This window comes from Anopheles cruzii, chromosome 2 (assembly GCF_943734635.1).
Source record: "Anopheles cruzii chromosome 2, idAnoCruzAS_RS32_06, whole genome shotgun sequence".
Lineage (NCBI taxonomy): Eukaryota > Metazoa > Arthropoda > Insecta > Diptera > Culicidae > Anopheles > Anopheles cruzii.
In genome coordinates, this window is record NC_069144.1 from 35713380 (window position 1) to 35732132 (window position 18753).

Genomic DNA, 18753 nt, shown 5'->3' on the forward strand with positions numbered 1-18753 from the left:
TCCGCAAACACACACACACACACACCGGGCAATTACCGTTTTATTAGAACCTAGCCAAAAAAACCAAGGATTGCACGGGCGATCATTTCCGATCCGATCCGTTTACCCGAATGTTGCTCGATTTGTTTTTTCGTCCATTTCCTGATCCAATCATTCTGGGCGCGCGGTGTGACAGTTAATTGCCAGCCATTGATAGATGGTTTTGCGTGACGCACAGAAGGACACCGAAGGGTTGCCCGCCTTGGTTTGGGCTTTGGGGTTTTCATAGGCGAAATTCCGGCCGGCGAAAACTCAAAATAGAACAAACTCTATAAATGGTCCTCTCGACTCTGCGGGGTCTGCCACTGCTTAGAACGTGATCTTTAGCCGCCCATTAGCCGTGCGCAGGTTTTTATGGAGAGATGCATTTCATTCATCAGCCACCAGCACCGGGGGATCTCGGAGCTCGGATTTTCGCTCGAAGTTTTACGACTTGCCAGACATCATGCGCCGTCGCCGCCCGGCAGCATGAATGACCATGGCATGGGGAAATCTCTCGGGGCCGGGGCTTGAATTACAATCATAAACCCGCGCATGAATGACGAGTTTATGTACCGAGCCCACATGTGACATGATTTGCATCCGCCAGTCCTCTTAAGCACTCTTCAGACAGCGAGCTGAAAGTTGGGATCAACCAAATTTGTGACCGACGGCTTCACACCGCCGTCGCCGAATTTGGAACCGTCATTTCGCCGCTGTCGTTCGGGGGAAAACATTGAGACACCTTGTGTATTTTAAAACTAATCGAAGTCTACTCAATTGAAATTTTTTTGTATCACAAGCATGCAAAATAATTTTAATTTAATTATTACTTGTAATTCAAACACAAATTCATCATAAAACTGTTTTAATTCTCGCATCAAAACTCAATGTCTTGAACTTGCGAATATAAACACAAATAATCTGTCAAGAGAAAAAATGTTTTGAGGCGAAATGCGTTGTTGTTGTTTTGTTATGACTGGTTGGCAAATCTGTCAAAATATTTTCGCCCCGTCCACCACACTTCCAACTATACGAACCTTGACAAATTTGCGAGCGCAATGCTGTATATTTTATGACTTTTACTTTCGGCGGCGTAACTTGACGTCGTTGCCTGTGTGAAGTGTCCCATACAATCCAATGCAAGACAACGCCTGCTGACGTTACGAACTTTCATTTCCCGAACGAACGTCGGATGTCTGCAGAGTGCTTTAATTCCGATCAAATCATGCACACAGGCTCGGCACCAAGCACTAACGTCCTTCAAACCCGAACGTCCACCGGCGTAAATCCGTTCGGCAATGTTTCTGGTAGCCATTAACACCTTCGCCCCGGTTTGATTCGGGGCCCCTCACTCATCCGCCGATGCGGGATCTGCGGTTTTGATACAATTTTTTGAAGTTTGCCGACGACGAGCACGTGTCTTCGGGAGAATTGGAACAAAACGCCAACACGGTGTGAAGATGTGCAAATTGAACTGTTTTGATTCACGGGATGGGTATTTGGGAGATTTAGGTGTCGCGCTATGTTTTGTAGCTCAGTGTTGCTGCCTTCTTGAGGGTTTGGTAAGAAAATACTACCATTCTATTACTTAATCTTTGACCGGCACTAATTACTTTCCTGTATCGTGTCGAATAAACTTCGAACCTCAAAATTTGGTATCAGAAATATCGCTCCCTCTGGGGGTGAATGTGGAGCGCAGCACCACCCCGCAGGCCACCGACACCGACCGTCGGGCGTCGTGTTGCGCGATCAAACCGAATAAAACAATTAATCAAAGTCAAACTAGAAGCTCGACCTCGTACGAGATAATCGTAATTTACACTGTTATTGTGGTGCTCCGAGGCTGGCCGGGTGCGCGGAGGGGTGTATGCTGCTAGCTGCCCCGTGTATGATGTTGTATGCTGCTGCTGCTGCGGCTGCCGTCGGGGCTGCCGAAACATCACTCATAGGCACCGATAGGCGCAGACCTTCGTCGGCCGGGGGTGCATGTTGAACCAGCGAGAGGGGCCCATCCCTAGCGGCGTGCGGGGGGAGTGCTATATCGCGGCCAAGAAATCACGCATACCCCATTAGTCCCGCGGAGCATAATATGCCCATGAGCGCGCGTGTGTCTCGGTCGTCGGGGCGTCGATCCTTTTTTTGTTGTTTTCCTCAATGGAGTTCACGATTTGAATCAAATCATGATCTCCCCGTGATCGTGTGTCGAACGGACGAAGGAACGGAGCACCCCGAAATCCCGCCACCCCCCCGGGCAATCAGGAGAGATCGTGGCCTCCGCGTGGCGGAAGAAGAAAGCGGGAAAAAAGGAACGCAATTTTCTCGCTGTCAAATCGATCCGAAATCAATATATCAATCCTTCAATCAATCCTGCGTCTCGCACGCGGACTCCGGCGGCGATCAAGATGCCGCTCTGTGGTGGAGGCCGCTTTTGCACACCTCGTACCTCGGGTCTCCAGCGGGGACTTGTGGCCATTTCTCTTGCGTGGCCCAGACCCAGACATCAAGTCCGGGCCCGAGCCCGGGTTTCCTTTCTACGCCCGTCGTGGCGTTGGGCCGGCCGGGTGATTAATAAAAGTTTATGATGAATAATTGGAAACGGGACACACGGCGCTGAGGCGTTGAGGCGCTACAATCAAGTCAAAACAACACCAACAACACCGTGCCCGACCTCGACCGGAGGACTCGGATGAATGATCGGTGGCGGGTCGGCGCTGATCATCATGGGCACACCGCGGAAAGCTACATTTCTTCCCGATCGCCGGGGATCACTCCGCGGGAGGCATCTCGGCCGCGGATTGTGTGCCTGATTGCCCCAAGAGGGCATCAGGATTTTCAACAGGTCCGACGGTGGCGGCGATGGCGGCATCGACGACTGCAGCCAATTTGTTAGCGAATTGGCGAGTGCGTGGCTCGAGGTGCACCGCGAGGTTGATGAGAACACGCTCACTTTACACTGTGAGTGATTTATCTAAGCCAGTTCTTTGGTTCGCCGGTTCTCCGCCGTCGATTTTGTAGCGCAATTTGTTGACTTATCGCAACTTCTTCGTCTGCATCCGATCGCGCCTTGCGTCTAGCCATCGATCCCGATCGCTATCCCGATTCGATCGTCGTTCGTCTATGTTTGGATTGCGCACTTGGCGTGTACTGTGAAGCCGATCGAATCGCACGAAAGATTACAACTCCCACAAACAGCCGCCATCGCCATCCGGGTGTGAAACACAATCGGCACACAATATTTATCCGTCGGCCGCCTGGCAGGCCGAGCGGATTTTATTTATTCAGAGAATTTCCCGCAATGTTGCTCGGTGCCGCGCAGTCAACCGTGGGTAAAATGTCAACAATCGGCCTCTCCCGGGGGCGGTTACTTTTGAGAATTTAATACGCGGCCCCCCGGCGAGAAGACGGGGCTTTTTACCGCTCGATATCGCGCCTTTGATCTGGGCCAAGATGCCCGTGTTTTTGGCCATCCTCGTGTGATTTCCATGCGCGTTTGATCCGTGTGCTTCCGACAGCTGGCTGCTGATCGTCTGCATTTGTTTCCGAGATGCTGTGTGTATGCTCATGCTTCTGGAGGAACCAACTCTTTGTTGGGGGGTTTTTTTTTTCCAAGATTTTCCCACTCGTCTCACTCGTGCGGTTGTGTCCAGAAATAGTTCAACCGATGCTACCGATGCTGTTAAAACTCAATTTGTGTTGGTTGTATTTTTGCATGAATAATGGATGAGAAACAAACAAATTTTGACATAAATTAAAAGTACGATCGTGGCCTTAAAAAAAGCGCAGCCGATCTCTTCAACGCCTCAGTCGCTACGATGAAAGGCTCCAAATTGTCTGGCGATTGATCGGAAACGCTGGTCGCGCCGCGGACCTACACCGCCATCGCCAAAGGGCCGGCGGCGGCCGCCGAAGCGATTGAATCGTAATAACAGCCGATGATGGATCATTTGTTTGCATGATTTAAGAACCGGCCGTCCCGGAGGAGGGAGCAGCGGAAAGGCCGATTCACCCGGGCTTCCGAACGGCGGCGGCGTGCTCTTGTTCCGCACTTCCTCTTCCTCGGCTGCGCGCGCCGCGGCCGATTGTTTACAGGAAAACATCACAACATAATCAACTCGTTGGTTGCCGCCTGCGATCGAAAAAGAACCCCTAACCCTGCGAACGACACGGATACCAGAAGCTCGGGCGAGACCGGCACGCGTCCTTTTGAAATGTAAGCCTTAGTAGCGCGGCACTTAGGCAATTTTGTAAACAAATTCCGGCCCAAGTGTTACCGTTTTGTCGGGTGGGGCGGGGGGCAGTGGCCAGGCTCCTCTGATGGATGGAATCCGACCTGAGGCGGCGGCCAATCAAATCGGCCGCCCCCGGGATCGGATCGGCCGCGGTTCTGCTGTGTCATCGGGAGTTGGTCCCTTTGGCCCGAGTAGCTCGGCATATCATGGTCGCGCTTCGTCGCCGCCTATCGAGATCAGATCGATGAAGGCCCGAACCCTCGACATAACTCCACTCGTTCTCGTCGAGTCACGGTCGAGTCGGTTGCTCCGATCGAATCGAATCGATAATCGTTGAGAAAACGGCGCTCACACTGTGTGTTGGTGGTTGGGGGTGGTTTGGCCGCTGCGTACCCAACAGTAGCTCGTCTTAAATCTATTAAACGTCAATCAAACGCCAACAACCCGTCGCCTCCTCCTCGAGCAGCGATGAGTTTTCTTATTTTCCCTGTGTTCGCCCCCTCGAGCGAAGGAAGCGTGAAGAATGTGTTGTGTGCACATTGCGGTGGATCGCTTGTACATTATTGAATTAACATGCGGCCGGGGTCGGGTTGGAATGCTAATTTGAGATACGAGCGGCCTCCCTTTCTGGTCACCAGTGGACCAGTGGAGTAACGACGTTGGTGGGTGAGAGAAAACACTGAACGCCTCAGTGGAAACGTGCCTCAGTTCTCGGCTCGAATCGTCCTTTTTTAAGGCCCTAAATCGAGTCAGTCCACCGGGACAGACAGACAACGCGGTAATTGATTAATTTCAAATTAAGTCAATGGGTCAAGCTGCCTAATTGACACTTACAGGTCTAACGATGGAAAATACTTATATTTATATAAAAAGAGTTTTAAGACACAGAGCAGAGCAAAGGTTAGGTTAGCAAACGTAACAACAAAAATAGGAGAAAAGTGCACGCCAGAAAGAGCAAAAAATAGATAGCATTCTTGCACTGATCAATACTAATGTTGAGGTTCAGCAGATCGAGAATAGACTACGTTGGACGAGGATAAACATCTAACTCATGCTAATAGGACGCCTTCATATAGCCGGCTCAGGTACGGTCAGGTGAATATTTGCCAACAAAAACGGAGCATCCATTTCGGAAGCTAAAAGCTGGAACATGAAAAGAGGCCGGGATACTACCATGGCGAAAAAATATCAAGAAGTCGCTTATAACTCGAACAATGTTTCTTTACTCTCATAAATCAATCTCTTTTTTCTTTTTTTTTTAATCTATGTCATTACTTATACAAATTTACGATATGCTATGCAAATTACTCTATGCAGTACATTTACTAGGTCTATGCGTTGAAAACCGAACTGTTTTTAACCAAAAAAAAAGATTATAACATGTTAATGCGTTTTTTTTTTTATTCAAAGTGTGTGCCATCGCTAGCTATACATTTGTCCTATCTCTCTGCTAAATCATGGATTACCAGACGAAAGAATTCTTCGTCTTTTTAAGTAAACTAATTAGTCGTCCAATTTCGACTTCCTCGTAGAAAAACGAAGACCTGCTCAGCCAATACGTGTCCCATCGAGGAAAAAGAATGATATTCGGAAAGAGCCAAGTCTGGTAAATAACGCGGGGAGAGATAGCAGCTCTCATCCAAGTGATTTGATAGTATCCTCAAACAGTTTGACTTTTTGGGGACATTTGGGGCTCAGGCCTCTGGCCACTGGGCGCCATTTATTTGATAACAAAAACGGCTTTTTGGTCGTTTCTCGATCAATCGATGGGTTGCAAACCGAAATAATTTTTGTTTCGACCTGAAATCATTTACATGATATCAACACAAGGTAATGATAATTTGTTATTTGTTATTTATTAGAATCATCCTACGGGCCAGCAGGCTTAATGATGAATGAACAGCAAAACTGGGAAGTCCCAATCGGCAGTACAGCCATCTTTTAACAGTTCGGTTCTCAACGCATCGACCTAGTATGTCTATATTTGTTCCAATTTTCGAAAGGGTTAGGAATAGCCTTCAACACATTCTTCGTTTCGACTCTCAACTATTGAGTTTAGCGAATAGCCAGAAATCAAATGATGCTAAGTCAGGTGAATACGATGCTTGCGGAACAATCTGGATCGAGTTTGTGTCGAAATGATCACGAAATGATCACGAAAATGTGCTGCAAACACATCACGAGGAAGTTGAGCCAAGAATTGTCCATCCACCCGGCCTTTTTTGACGCACAGCATTACGCAAACGACGCATAACATTTAAATAGTATTCTTTGTTGACAACCGTTTGAAACGGATTCATAATGCACAACGGGTTATTACCATCCCGTTATTTTTTGACCACAGTAGCATTAAACGCCTATGTGAAAGCGGGCGATTGTCAAGCAATAGGACCGCGGAAAGCGAGCCACCAAGACTTGCTTTTATTGATGTTTAATGATACTTTAACATTTGCTGCATATGCTGCGATGCCTTCTGGAGTTTCAATACTGTTGTCAGCAACTTCCAACTTCCCGTATCAGGGGTTGGAACATGAAGGAGGCTCACGGGATATTCCAGCGTACTTGTTGACGGCAACCTTTTGCCCGCGACTGCTCCGCGCACTGCAATCTTTTCCCAGGTCAGCTCGAAATCTCTCACTGCACGACTATCGACCCGATGTTAATCGAATCTGTCGATCGGCGAAGGGTGTTTGCGTCGCTAAACGTGGTCGCCGCGGCACGGCCCGGGCGGCCGAGGGTGGGGGGGAGCGTGCGAAATTGTAAATTAAATTTCAATTAGTAATAAATCTGCGATCTGCGATCGCTTACACGGCGGTTTTATATTAAGCATTGATTATGCGCGTGATTCCGGCAAACGGCTGCCGCCGAAGGGCGAACTGCGGCCGCTGCGGCTAGTCCCCCCCGCCGAATTCACACCTCCCCGCTGTTCCGTTTCGCTTTTATCTCGGCGGGATCATCGGCGGCAGCGGCAGAGGGACGCCGATTCCTACTGCGAGATCCGGCCAAGAGATCGAGCCTTGTCTGTGTCTTGTTAGGGGGAAGCCCAGCTGTTACACGTCGCGGACGCGGCACGTTCGCCGAAAGAGAAAGGTCCCGGAGCGTTAGGACCGGGTCCGCCGCGCCTCACGCGTGCGCGCGCGCGCGGTAGGTGATCTCCGCAAGCGCTAACAGCGCCGCCAAATTGACAGACTGTAAATTGATAAATTGAAGTGTTATATTCACTAAAAAGGAGAGCTTGTGCGCCTTCTTCTCACTGCGGCCGGAGTCGACAATTGGTGCGATCGATTAGCAACAACCGCAGCGGCAGCAGCAGCGCCCCAAACACCACAGCGAGACAGCAGTTTGCTTGCGCTTGGATGGGTTGATACGTTTCTTGACTTTTGCACCGAGAATTGGAAAAGGTCCAAAATAGACAAACGCAATTAAGTGTGGACGCTGACGTGATATGAATAATGCGTTGAGCAGCAACATTTCAAACCGAACCAATAAATGAATGCTGGATATGGATGAAAGATTGAGTTTCACAATTTAATCATCACACTCTACTCTTTATCCTTGAATCGTTGAATTTCAATTTCTCCGAAAGAATGGAATTAAGTTGAATAGCATACGATTTTTTTTTCGTGCAAATTGATATTTGAAATTTTTTTAAATCTTAATAAATTGGTTTTTAATTCGAGCATACAATACAGAAAACGAATAACGTTCGTAAAATACTTTCAGTTGCACTCGAGAACAACAACTGCTATTTGGTTCCTCTGAAGAACTTTCAACATTTTTAGACAAGAGTAAAGACTGTTTTGATCGAAAACAATGCTCCATTTGAACAATAAATCGGTAAAACGTCACCCTCGAAACGTCTAAAGTTGCCTTACCCTGGAAATGTCCCCGAGATCTGTGAGGAAGTTAAAGTATCAAACAAACCCATAGCACAGCATTCAATGTAATTTATCATCATTTGGTGCATATTTTCGGACTCTTATTATTTAATTTTATCATTTATTATTTTATTCGTTCCATGCTGGAAACTTATCGATCCAACGGAAGGCGAGGGCACCGAGAACGAAGCGCAAACGGTGTTCAGGTCCAGCCGGTGTCCGGTCCGATTGGCAGCATAATTCGATTATAATATTTATAAATTGTATTCGAGCATCTGCATCGGGCGTTCGGCGGGATAACTGGCGGGATGATGATCGGGGCCGATAAGTGTTGACGTTTCGGGGGCTGGTGTGATAACGACCGGGCGCACGCGTGTGCGACCTTAACAAGATTTCAACGCATTTTATTTATTGCACATTTTTCACTCCACTTTCCGAGTCCTGCGGGGTTTCTGCGGTTCTGTGAGGTTCGTGGGAAAAAACACAATTCGACCTTACAGTGCCGGAGACATCGATCGAGCGGAGTGGATCGGTGCCTGGTATGCGGCCCGGTTGATGACGTGTGTGGCTCGGCGAACTTGGATCACGAATTTTTCCGCTCATTAGCCGGGGATCGGGGGAGGGATGCCCGCTATTAATAGTCGGTGGCCCAAAAATCACCGCCGAATGGAATTGTCATCTGCATGAAAATCGCTTCTCAGATCTCGTTCGATATCCTTCGACCTCCGGCGGGGGGCTAGAGCGCACCGCACACACTCAAAATCAACAACGAATGACATATGATTCCTGTGGCCCGGAATGGCGGCCGCGGTCTTTCGAGTCCGACCGAAGGCGATTGAGGAGAAAATGATTGACGAGGTCCCGCGGCGATGACAATGGCGCGGCATCCGCTGCCCGGGTTTTTGGATGGCGGGGCTCAAGAGGATATTTTTGGGTCAGCCAGCCAGCATCGGCTGACGGGTCCCGCTCCGGCCCCCCGGTGACCCCGTGCGGATGTTGCTGATGCTGATTGAATGGCCCCCGGTGGCGGTGGCCGTGGAGTCGCCGACAGGAAGCCCACAAGGAACGGCGGACTGGGCCGGCGGTGGTAATGGTGATTCAAGTGACAGATTTCAAGTGAAGGGAAAAAATAGATCGATCCTCGGAGGTGGCGGCCGCCGAGGAAGAGCAGGATGAAGGGGGAGGGCAGAAGGAGGGCAAGCAGATCTACTACACAATCGCAACTTCGGCCACGGATGATCGCCGAACCGGTGACAAATGACAAAATCTCCGTCGATCAGAGAGACAAACACTCTGCTCCCCGCGAAAGCCGACGACGTCCGGCCCAGCGCGCTCGGACACTCCTCCGATGTGGGGAGGAAATGTCACTTTGAGCGACGACGAAGGTGAAGGCGATTTGAGGTTTGGTCTAAAATTATTTGTCCATCATTTCCGTCGCGCACAGCCAAAGGCTGCCCGGTGCGCGCGGATGCGGATGACGTGGACGTCGCTTTTGTACCAATATGTCGGCGACGATTATCGACCACGGTGGGGGGGAGGGGTGATGTGGGTCGGGCTGTAAACCACCCGCCCCGGGACACAGTTGTCGGCACCATTTTTTTGTCGTTTCGAAAATGGCTCGTTCCTTCATGACGACGAGGCCAAGCACGAGCAAGCCGCAAGCCGATAAGGCCAGGATGCATCGCGTGACCTCATCTCAGATTTGATAACGATTTTCCATGAGTCCTTCGTGAAAAGGAACAGCTAAATATTCATGAACGCTATTGCGAAATATAGTTAAGAGTCTATAATACTGGCGTTGGTACGATCATCTACCTGCCTTGAAATGAACCGGGCGATTTTTTTTCTAGAATTATGCAATAAGTTGTGTTTCATTATTAGCTGTAGCCTCTACAAGCGTTGCTTCACTTCTTAAAGTTTTATTTCTTTACATTACGGTGGGTTTGGGTTCCTAAAAGCAGTCTTTACCTGCCATTCCAGGATTTTAAAACATTAATTTCGTTATGAGGGATCTGGTTAAATTTTGGTTATGGAATTAGAACTGGGTAATTTCTTTCGGTTTAGTTTTTCCTCCAGATAGATACACAATCAATTCTGACGGTTTTCCAACTCGCGAGCATACCACATGACAATTGACCGCTCGAGAAGCAATCATTTAGCAATCATTAATCCACATACCTGTAACGAATGTCCCTGCGCCTTTGTTTATCACAATAAAAAAGTCGCACGAAAAACTGCTCCCTATTAAAATTCGAATGGCATATTCCTAGGGTTGTAAGGCGGTCATGTTATCCATTAACTTTTTCATGATCAACTGAGTACCATTGCATAGTTTTGGTGGATTTAAATTTCTCAAAAGAACAATCATAGCTCCATTTTTCAACTTCAAAATATGGGACGGCAGTCCTTGTAAATCAGTTAAGAAATCCTGGTAGATTGACAGTATCGATTGACGTAATAGTCTTCTCCAGGTGTTCCATCTAGGCATTCCAGTTGTTTCCTCAGCCACTAATGATTTTTGTATTAGGTCTAGGTGTTAATTCGTGCGGTTTTTATTCAATATTTGTAACCTAATTACAACAACATAACGTATAACTAACTTATTGAAAGTATTGCCCGTCGTTAGCGACGACTTTCTCCCATCTTTCGGGTAATTCCTCGATTCCGTGTCGATAGAAATTCTTATCCTTATCAGCAATCCACTCAAAGACCCATTTTTCTATACTTTCATAAGAGAAGAACCGCTGTGCTGCCAAATCGTTACTCATGTAACGGAACAAATACTAGTCAGAAAGAGCAACATCTGGTGAATAGCGCGGGGGGGTTAATAGTTCCCATCCGACATTTTCGAGATAGGTTTTGACCGGTTTTGCGATGTGGGATCGAGTTTTGCCTTTTTAAAAATCAGCTTGTCATGTCTTTTATCCCATTTCCGTCGTTTCATGGCCAAAGCTTTACTTCAAATGGATTATTTGTGGTTTATGGGATTGTCCTTCAACAATTTAATAAGGTTTTAAAAGCTCAAAGTATACCACACCTTTCATATCCCACCATATGCACAGCATAACCTTTGCGCAAGGAATATTTTGCTTTAGTTGCGGTGGCCCTGGTTCACCAAGCTGTATGCAGGGTTTTTTGCGTTTAGGATTCTTGTAATAACTCCCCTTTTCATAACCAGTGACGATTCGGTACAAGAACCCCTTTTGCTGCCGTGCAAGCAGTAATGAAAAAGTACTCCCCGCAAAACTACTCTACAAGGACCAAAACTTGACATGTTCAAATGCTTATAAAAGGTGTTGTTTGCACTTTAGCAAAAAAACATATACTGCGTTAGATGCGTAATGACAGTAGCTGTCAAACACATATTTCATTTCAAAAATATTCGTTATACTTAGTGAGCAGTGCCATGTATTGTAAAACCGCACGAATTAACACCTAGACCTAATAATTTAGGGCTTTTTTGGGAAAATTTTGTTGATTTGTGGTAGTCATTAGACTACAGAAGTTTGTTGGCAACATGATTGAATGATCTCATACATACACAAAGAAAACATTCACAAAGCTTATTAACCACTCTACCTTTATATGCGTTGTGATGAATTTCGCTCCATAAGAAATATATTCCGAAACGTTTGTCAAAATTTAAATTAAATTAAAAGCATTTGCTGTGAATGCAGGCATAAAATGTGATACAAAATGCATCCCAACTACTTGCCTTACGTTACCGTAAAGTTTTCAAAACATGCGTTTGAAGCGACGACATCACATCGAGTCCCCGAAATGATCAAAACATCAAAAATAAAAGCAATAAAACCGCATGCTGGACACATTCACGCATCGAACTGAGCGTGTGTGTAGTCCCCAGCATGATGTGCCCATACCGATGGGCGCTGCAGCAAAAGTCGTAAAGTGCATTCCCGCCGCCGAAAGGCCGAAAATCCAATTCAATTTCCCATCCAACGTTTTAATGCGCGCCCGTTCAAGGAATTTGTCGCTTTGGAAGGCGGCACAAAGCGAGCCGAAGAACGTGGATCGGCCCCGAGTGGAAGATGAGCAATGAAAGTTATAACTTCATTTCCACTCCCAGGCACACTTCCTGCTCCATACCGACAGGCCGGCGTTCGCGAAAAGACCCCTTTGGGGCCGGCAAAAAAGCCGCCGTTGGCCCAACGGGGACTGCATTGTATTCAAATTGTAACGTTTTACGAGCGCAATTAAAAAATCACAACCACACACTGTAGATGCATCGCGCGCAAATGATGCCGCGAAATAATAAGTCCACACGACGTGTCACAGATGTCCCCACCCGTGGGTAACGTTCTCGCGCAAAAACCGCAAACGATCCGATGCGTGGAAAATGTGTCTCCGTCTCCGTTCCGACACAACGTTCCGACGACGACGATTTGATTGAATGCTGCGGGTACTGCGCGCGGACAACGCGGCAGTCGGGAAAAATGTGGGTTTTCCAGGAATAAAATATAAAAATTCGATCGGAATTCATTCCGGAATGGGGGTCCGGTCAGTCCGGCACCGGGCCGGGCCGGGCTTGCAGGAAACGACGCCATAATTCATCGTCTTCCTTGAAGGTTTTACACCGCGGCCACATCGCGCGATTCTGTTTGATCCGCCACGGAACAATCCCCGCCGGGCGGGTTTTATGAGTTTTAAAAGTTCCGGTCGCCGGAAAACAAACGAACGCGAAAGACGCGTGTTGTTGTGTTTACCGGGAACTAATAAGGGTTTGTGGCCGGCGACGGGCGGCGAAGGCTTGACAAGATCATAGCCGAGGCCGAGAAATTAATGATTAAAAATGATCAGGCACAGCGTGTTCTAATATAAACTTATGCTTTCAACTACTGAATTGACCTTTGCTCTACTCATTTGCGTACCCGTTTAACTTATGCCATTTCTGATAGAGTCGAGATAACCATGGCCATGTAAAGCTCTTGGCCTTTAGTAGATTCTGAGTCAGAGCGAGATGTCAAGAACAATACTAGTGTGTTCAATAAGTTCGTAACAAAGGGCGCTACTACAAGCCTAATTTGTTTTTGTTATATTGGTACACTCTTCATATGAACGTATGTGAAGTTTCATTTCAATCGGTCACTTAATTTTTGTTTACAACCCATTTAGTATCGACATGTCACAGTATTTTTTATTTTGAAGGTGGGTTTTGAGTTTAAAGGTGGTCGTACTAGCCTTCAAGATGATCCATGTGAAAAACGTCAAAAAACAGACATAACACCTGAAATCGTAGAAAAAATACAGTATATCATACCGGAAAATCATCAAATTTATTTATTTATTTATTTATTAGTATAAATTTGACAATGGGCAACGGAGCCTAGTTGACAAAAAAAATTTAGCTAACCTGAACAAAGCCCTAGCTAGCCTAACAGTGCGACTGGCGAAGACGAGGACAAAAAACCGGTAACTAGACATTAAAAGGACGCGAGATCAAGGAAATTACGACACTGACGAATAGACAAAATCACTGAAAGAGATTTAGTACAAGGCGTAGCCATCTCATTGAGCAGTATAACCAATATTATGACTGAAGTTTTGGGGTCCTAAAAGCAAAATGGGGGCCGCAGTCGCTAAAAATGGAAAAACGCACCAGGTTAAATGGAACAACGCACCAGGAAAATGGCGAAAATCCATGAATTAAAATTCGAATTGTTGGAGTATCCATCGTATTCACCAGATTTGGCCCCTAGTGACTTCCAACTGTTTTCAAACATAAGAAAATCGTGCGCGGAAAGCATTTTTCATCAAATGATGACTTCATAACATCTGAGGAAACGTATTTTGAGTTCTCACTCCAGGGATGGAATTTATAAATTGGAGTCTGGATGTGTTTTTCTTATCGACCATACGAACTTATTGAACAGCCTAGTATTGATAAACCAAACGAATAGATATGTAACATGTAACCGATTTTGTCAGACTTTCATTAGATTCCGGGCGACTTGAAACTTAACAAACCATGACAACACCATCAAAATTTGAAACTTCAAGTTATTCCAAGTTATTGGTTGGAATGAACGTTGTTTCCAACGAGTTAAGATGTTCTTCTTACATACTTACGAACTCACTGTTCTTCAAAACGCTTCCTCTACAAATTTCTGTCTGATTCAGATTCTGTCTGAGTCTGATTCTGTCTTCAGACACACCGGCCCGCAGAATTTTGTAGGAAATCTTTGCGCAAACTATTGGACTCGCAAGCCGATGGGTCGATCGATACATTGTCTCAAGCGATCGTGCGCACCGTGCGCGGCGTACTTTGTCGGCCGACAACTATTTTAAGTACACAAATCTCTAATGCAAACTGCGCGCCCCGGCGACGTTCTCGTATTTCAAATTAGAGATTGAAAAGACGGGCTTCCAGAGGATGGATCGCACACGAGATCCATATGTTGGTTGCAATTAAGCGGCAGCTGAAAGCGACGCCGATCTCCCGGTGACGGGGACGCCCGGCCAAAGGGCACCTCTCCTCGAGCGGGACAAGAAATTCAATCCACTCGCGTGCGCGCTAATGCGAACGCGGTCGCACCGGAGACACCATTTTCCGATTGAACCGCGCCGGTTTCCCGTCCCTTTTGGCGTCGAATTTCTCCGCCGCAGGATTTATAATTCTTGCGCCGCGCCGGGTAAAGTGAATTTTCCAATTCACCACCATCATGCCATCAACCCGAACGATTGCCGAAGTCGAACGCGCCAGGAAATTGACTGAAAACATCCCAGCCAGCCAGCCAGCCAGCCAGCCAGCAACCGGTGGCGGCCATCTTTCCTTCGCTTACTAGATCCGGCACATCCTTTGCCCTGCTTTGCCCGCGTGGCGACTCTAATTATACGTATAAAGTTATTTTTTGTACAGTCTACCCGTGCGTGTGTGTGTGTGTGCTATAAAGTCTATTGCGAGACCCGGACACCCAGCGCAAGGGAGGACTTGTTTTCGGAAAAACTCGGAAAATGCTTTTCGATCGTTCGACAGAAGCGCGGGCACCGGCCACTCCGGCCTTCCGGGCGTGTTGCGGATTTACCCCTCCCGTACGCCGCATAGTTTTGACTGACATTCGATGTCTAACATATGTTAATTTAGTGTAAAAACATTTCCCTGCCGCCCTGTCGCCACCGAGATGCGCCGTGGTGGCGGCGCAGCAGCAGCGTCTCTGTCTGTGCACCGCTTTTGACGCCGTGCCGGTGGCGCGCCAAGCGTCTCCGTAATATGCTCTCTTGTGCATAATGTTTGTGAAGATTGAATTGTGTAAGGATGAAGTACCTTTGGCTGGTCGGGCTGGCTGGTAGGCAGGCAGGCAAGCGGCATCTTTTTCGCACGCAAATGAAGAGTAATGTGCACCATTCGGTGTACCGCGAACCGCCCTTGGGGACTCTTGCTTTCGGTCCCCACGGTGGCTCGTCCGGTTCATGCCAGGAAAGCACGGCAAAGAAGGTGGAAGGTGCCGGATCACTTTTTTTTCGTCTTCCGCTGTAGAAACGACCACTGGGCAAGTCCCTCGGCATGGGGCTAATTTTCGCTAACCGTAGAGTAGGAAGAAAAAAAAGCCAGCAGAACATAAATATTGATTCATGCCGGCTTGGGTCCGGCGGGGGGTCAGGTGAGAGCGACGGCGCGACCGTGGGGAGGTTCGCAACAATGTTCGGGTGATGGATAAGCCGAAAAATAAATTCCCATTAAACCCGCGCTCTGGTGACACGCCACAGCCTGTTTAAGGCAATTTTTCCTATCGTCGTCCGTAGATCAATCGGCAAAGCACCGCACCGATCTGATGGGCGGCAGACGTGAGTTCGAACCCTGTGACAGTACATCAAAAACACAGGGTGTTCCATTACGATCTAGAGATTGAAATGTCAAATAACTCCGCCATTTTTTAGTAAATTTTTACAAATGAACAAGATTTTTTTAGGGTATAGAATGCCGTTTGTTGATAATTTATTCAGAGTACAATATCGTTCAAATGACCGCCTCCATTAGACTTACAAAAAGCGGCCCTTCAATTAGTTCTTCAATTAGTTCTTTATTAGTTCTTCAATAGCCTTCAGTTTGGTGTTTTACCGTCCGATGTTTATCCATGACTAAAATGGCATACATTGACGTTTCAGAATTTAACTGATTTGTCAAAATCGACCAAAAAATGGCGGAGTTATTTGACATTTCAATCTCTAGATCATAATGGAACACCCTGTGTTAGGTGACATTTAATTTTTAAGGATCCTTTTCTCTTTGATCGGTATCAAACCAACTATTAAATGATTGGATTGCTTTGAATAAATTGACCAAAATCTCATCTTTTTATGCCGTTCAGCACGGACGATTATCGGAGGGCGAGATCGGTTGAGGTGTAAAAATAAAATGTTCACAATGACAGCTTTCGCAACACCACGGACAGGCCGGTAATCAACCGCGCAACCGGATGTTTACGAACGTCTGGTTCAATTCGAAATCGGTAACTAGATTCGTGGTTAAAACAATAGCCCCCCCGACACCACAGGCCGTGTGGACACCATCATCGGCCGGGATGGGTCGCAATTTTCTCGAAATGATGTTGTCGAAGAAGCAACACACACACGCGCGCAATGCTTGGCTCGTGTTGGATCCCGGCCCCGGAGATAGCTGCGAACGGCCAATATTGACTTAATTAATTGAATCAATATTGACCCGTGCGTTGCATCATTCTTCGTCGTTTTTTTTTTTTTTGGTATTGGCCCCGAATGCTGCGGAATCTGATTTCCGTTGCCATCGCGAGTGCTGTTTGTGCACCGATTGTTGTAAAAGTTTAGCTTTTGTTTAATGTTGTTTGTTGGTGCTTCGTTCCTTGAGGACGCCTGGACCACGGAACTGGCGGAAGGACTCCACGAAACCAACAGTTATCAGATCCCCCGAGGGCGCTCTCGTGTGCACCGACGAGAGGGCGAACAAAATGGCGATCGACCCCGGTCACCGTCCGTCGTCCGTCGTTCGGTTGAAGCATAATTTTATTGCTGAGCACTTACGTCGCACCACGGGCCGGTCGAGGGGGTGCCCGGGGGACCCTGGGCCCCCCTCGCGTTATGCTCGAATGGCCCCATTTGGAACCGCCCTACGACGCCCCCCGCCTCAACCGAAAGGAGGATGCGAACACTTATCTTGAAAATTGCCTTTTTATATACAGCGCGCAGCGAACGACGAGCGCGCAGGAATCGATGGAGATGCATCGACAATCATCGAAGGCATTAAAATTAGTTTTTTCTCTTCCTTGCGCCGACTGGCGACTCCTCTCATCCGCTCTCGCTCTTTCTCTTTGCTTGCCTTTGCGTTTCTGCACTTTTTGCCGCGAACAATGCAGAAACGTCATGCAACTGGAGCGGAAGGAATCATGTTCCAGGCCGCCCCCCTCACCCCACCCCGTTTGCATATATATTCAGGCCAACAGTACACACACACGCACACACACGTGCGTGGCCATGAACATTGATCGCCATTTTCCCATTTCCCTGCGGCCCAGGAGCAGGGCACCCTTCGTTCGTTCGGCGTGCCTCAGGAATTTCCTTCACGAAGCGAAGGGTTACGCCGAGATAGAGCATAATTATATTTAATAATTTTTATTATACATTCATGCAGATTATCTTAGCTCGGCGGAGTGGCCACACCGTCGAGCGAGAGCGAGGTTCCGGTGTAGCGGTCGTTGAAGATGCCCGACCAGTTCTCTGCGTTTAGCAGACGGGGGTCCATGAGTTTATCAACCCTCCCAAAAGGAGTTTCCTTCAAAAACTGGGAACAAGGGTTTTCAAGTATAAAAAAGGATATCGACACTGTGACCAAAAAGTAACGGGAATTTTGGTTTTGAAGTCTTTTTGTGTTTCCGATAGGGACAAAAGTTTTTACTTCTAAGTTGGCAACACTGTCACAGGCATCTGGGTCGTATTATGTCAAAATACGAATTATTGTTTGAGATATGGGTCCTTTTGTAAACAGTCAAACGTGAATTATTCATTTTTCATAATGTCAGAAACTGTTCTCTGAACCCAAATCCATCAAATTTGCTGTGCGAATGAAATTTCTGCTGGCAAAAGATTGAAAATGTTGCCGAAGGCCTTCGGTGACTAAACTCTGTCCAAAACAAGAGTTTATAAGTGGTACAAAATGTTCAAAGTGGGTCGAGAAAGTGTTGAAGCATCATTTGATGGGCTACACGTCACTTCAAATTAAAGAATTGTTGCTCCAAAATCGTCTACCTATCGACAGTCCGAGACCTTACTGACCATGTTGGAATATCGAAAGAATCAATGGAAACCTTTCTCGTAACCATTTCGGCCTCAAAATAGTGAAATATCGATTGGTAGCATAAACGCTCAATTTCGTAGAAAACAGCGCCACGTTGAAGTAAATAGGTAGTAAAGAATAAACAGTTTTTCCGTTAGTTTTTGGTCACAATTAACGGGGACAACGAGTAAGCCGTTTGGTGTCACAAGTGTCAGTACTTCGTACAGCTCATTGTGGTCTGTCTGATGTGTTCCTTCACAGGTTGGACCTTGGTTTTAATTTAAATGAAAACAAAATGGAAACATAGTCCAAAAGGATCCATGGCTGAATCAAATTATGGATCACGCGCCGTGATGGTGGA

At 47.1% G+C, this 18753-nt stretch overlaps 1 protein-coding gene across 1 annotated transcript in view; it reads left to right on the forward strand.

The window, feature by feature from the left end:
- LOC128278963 (protein dead ringer) overlaps positions 1–18753 on the forward strand; it is an 87632-nt gene that overhangs the window by 49822 nt on the left and 19057 nt on the right. The gene's annotated exons all lie outside the window — the stretch shown is intronic.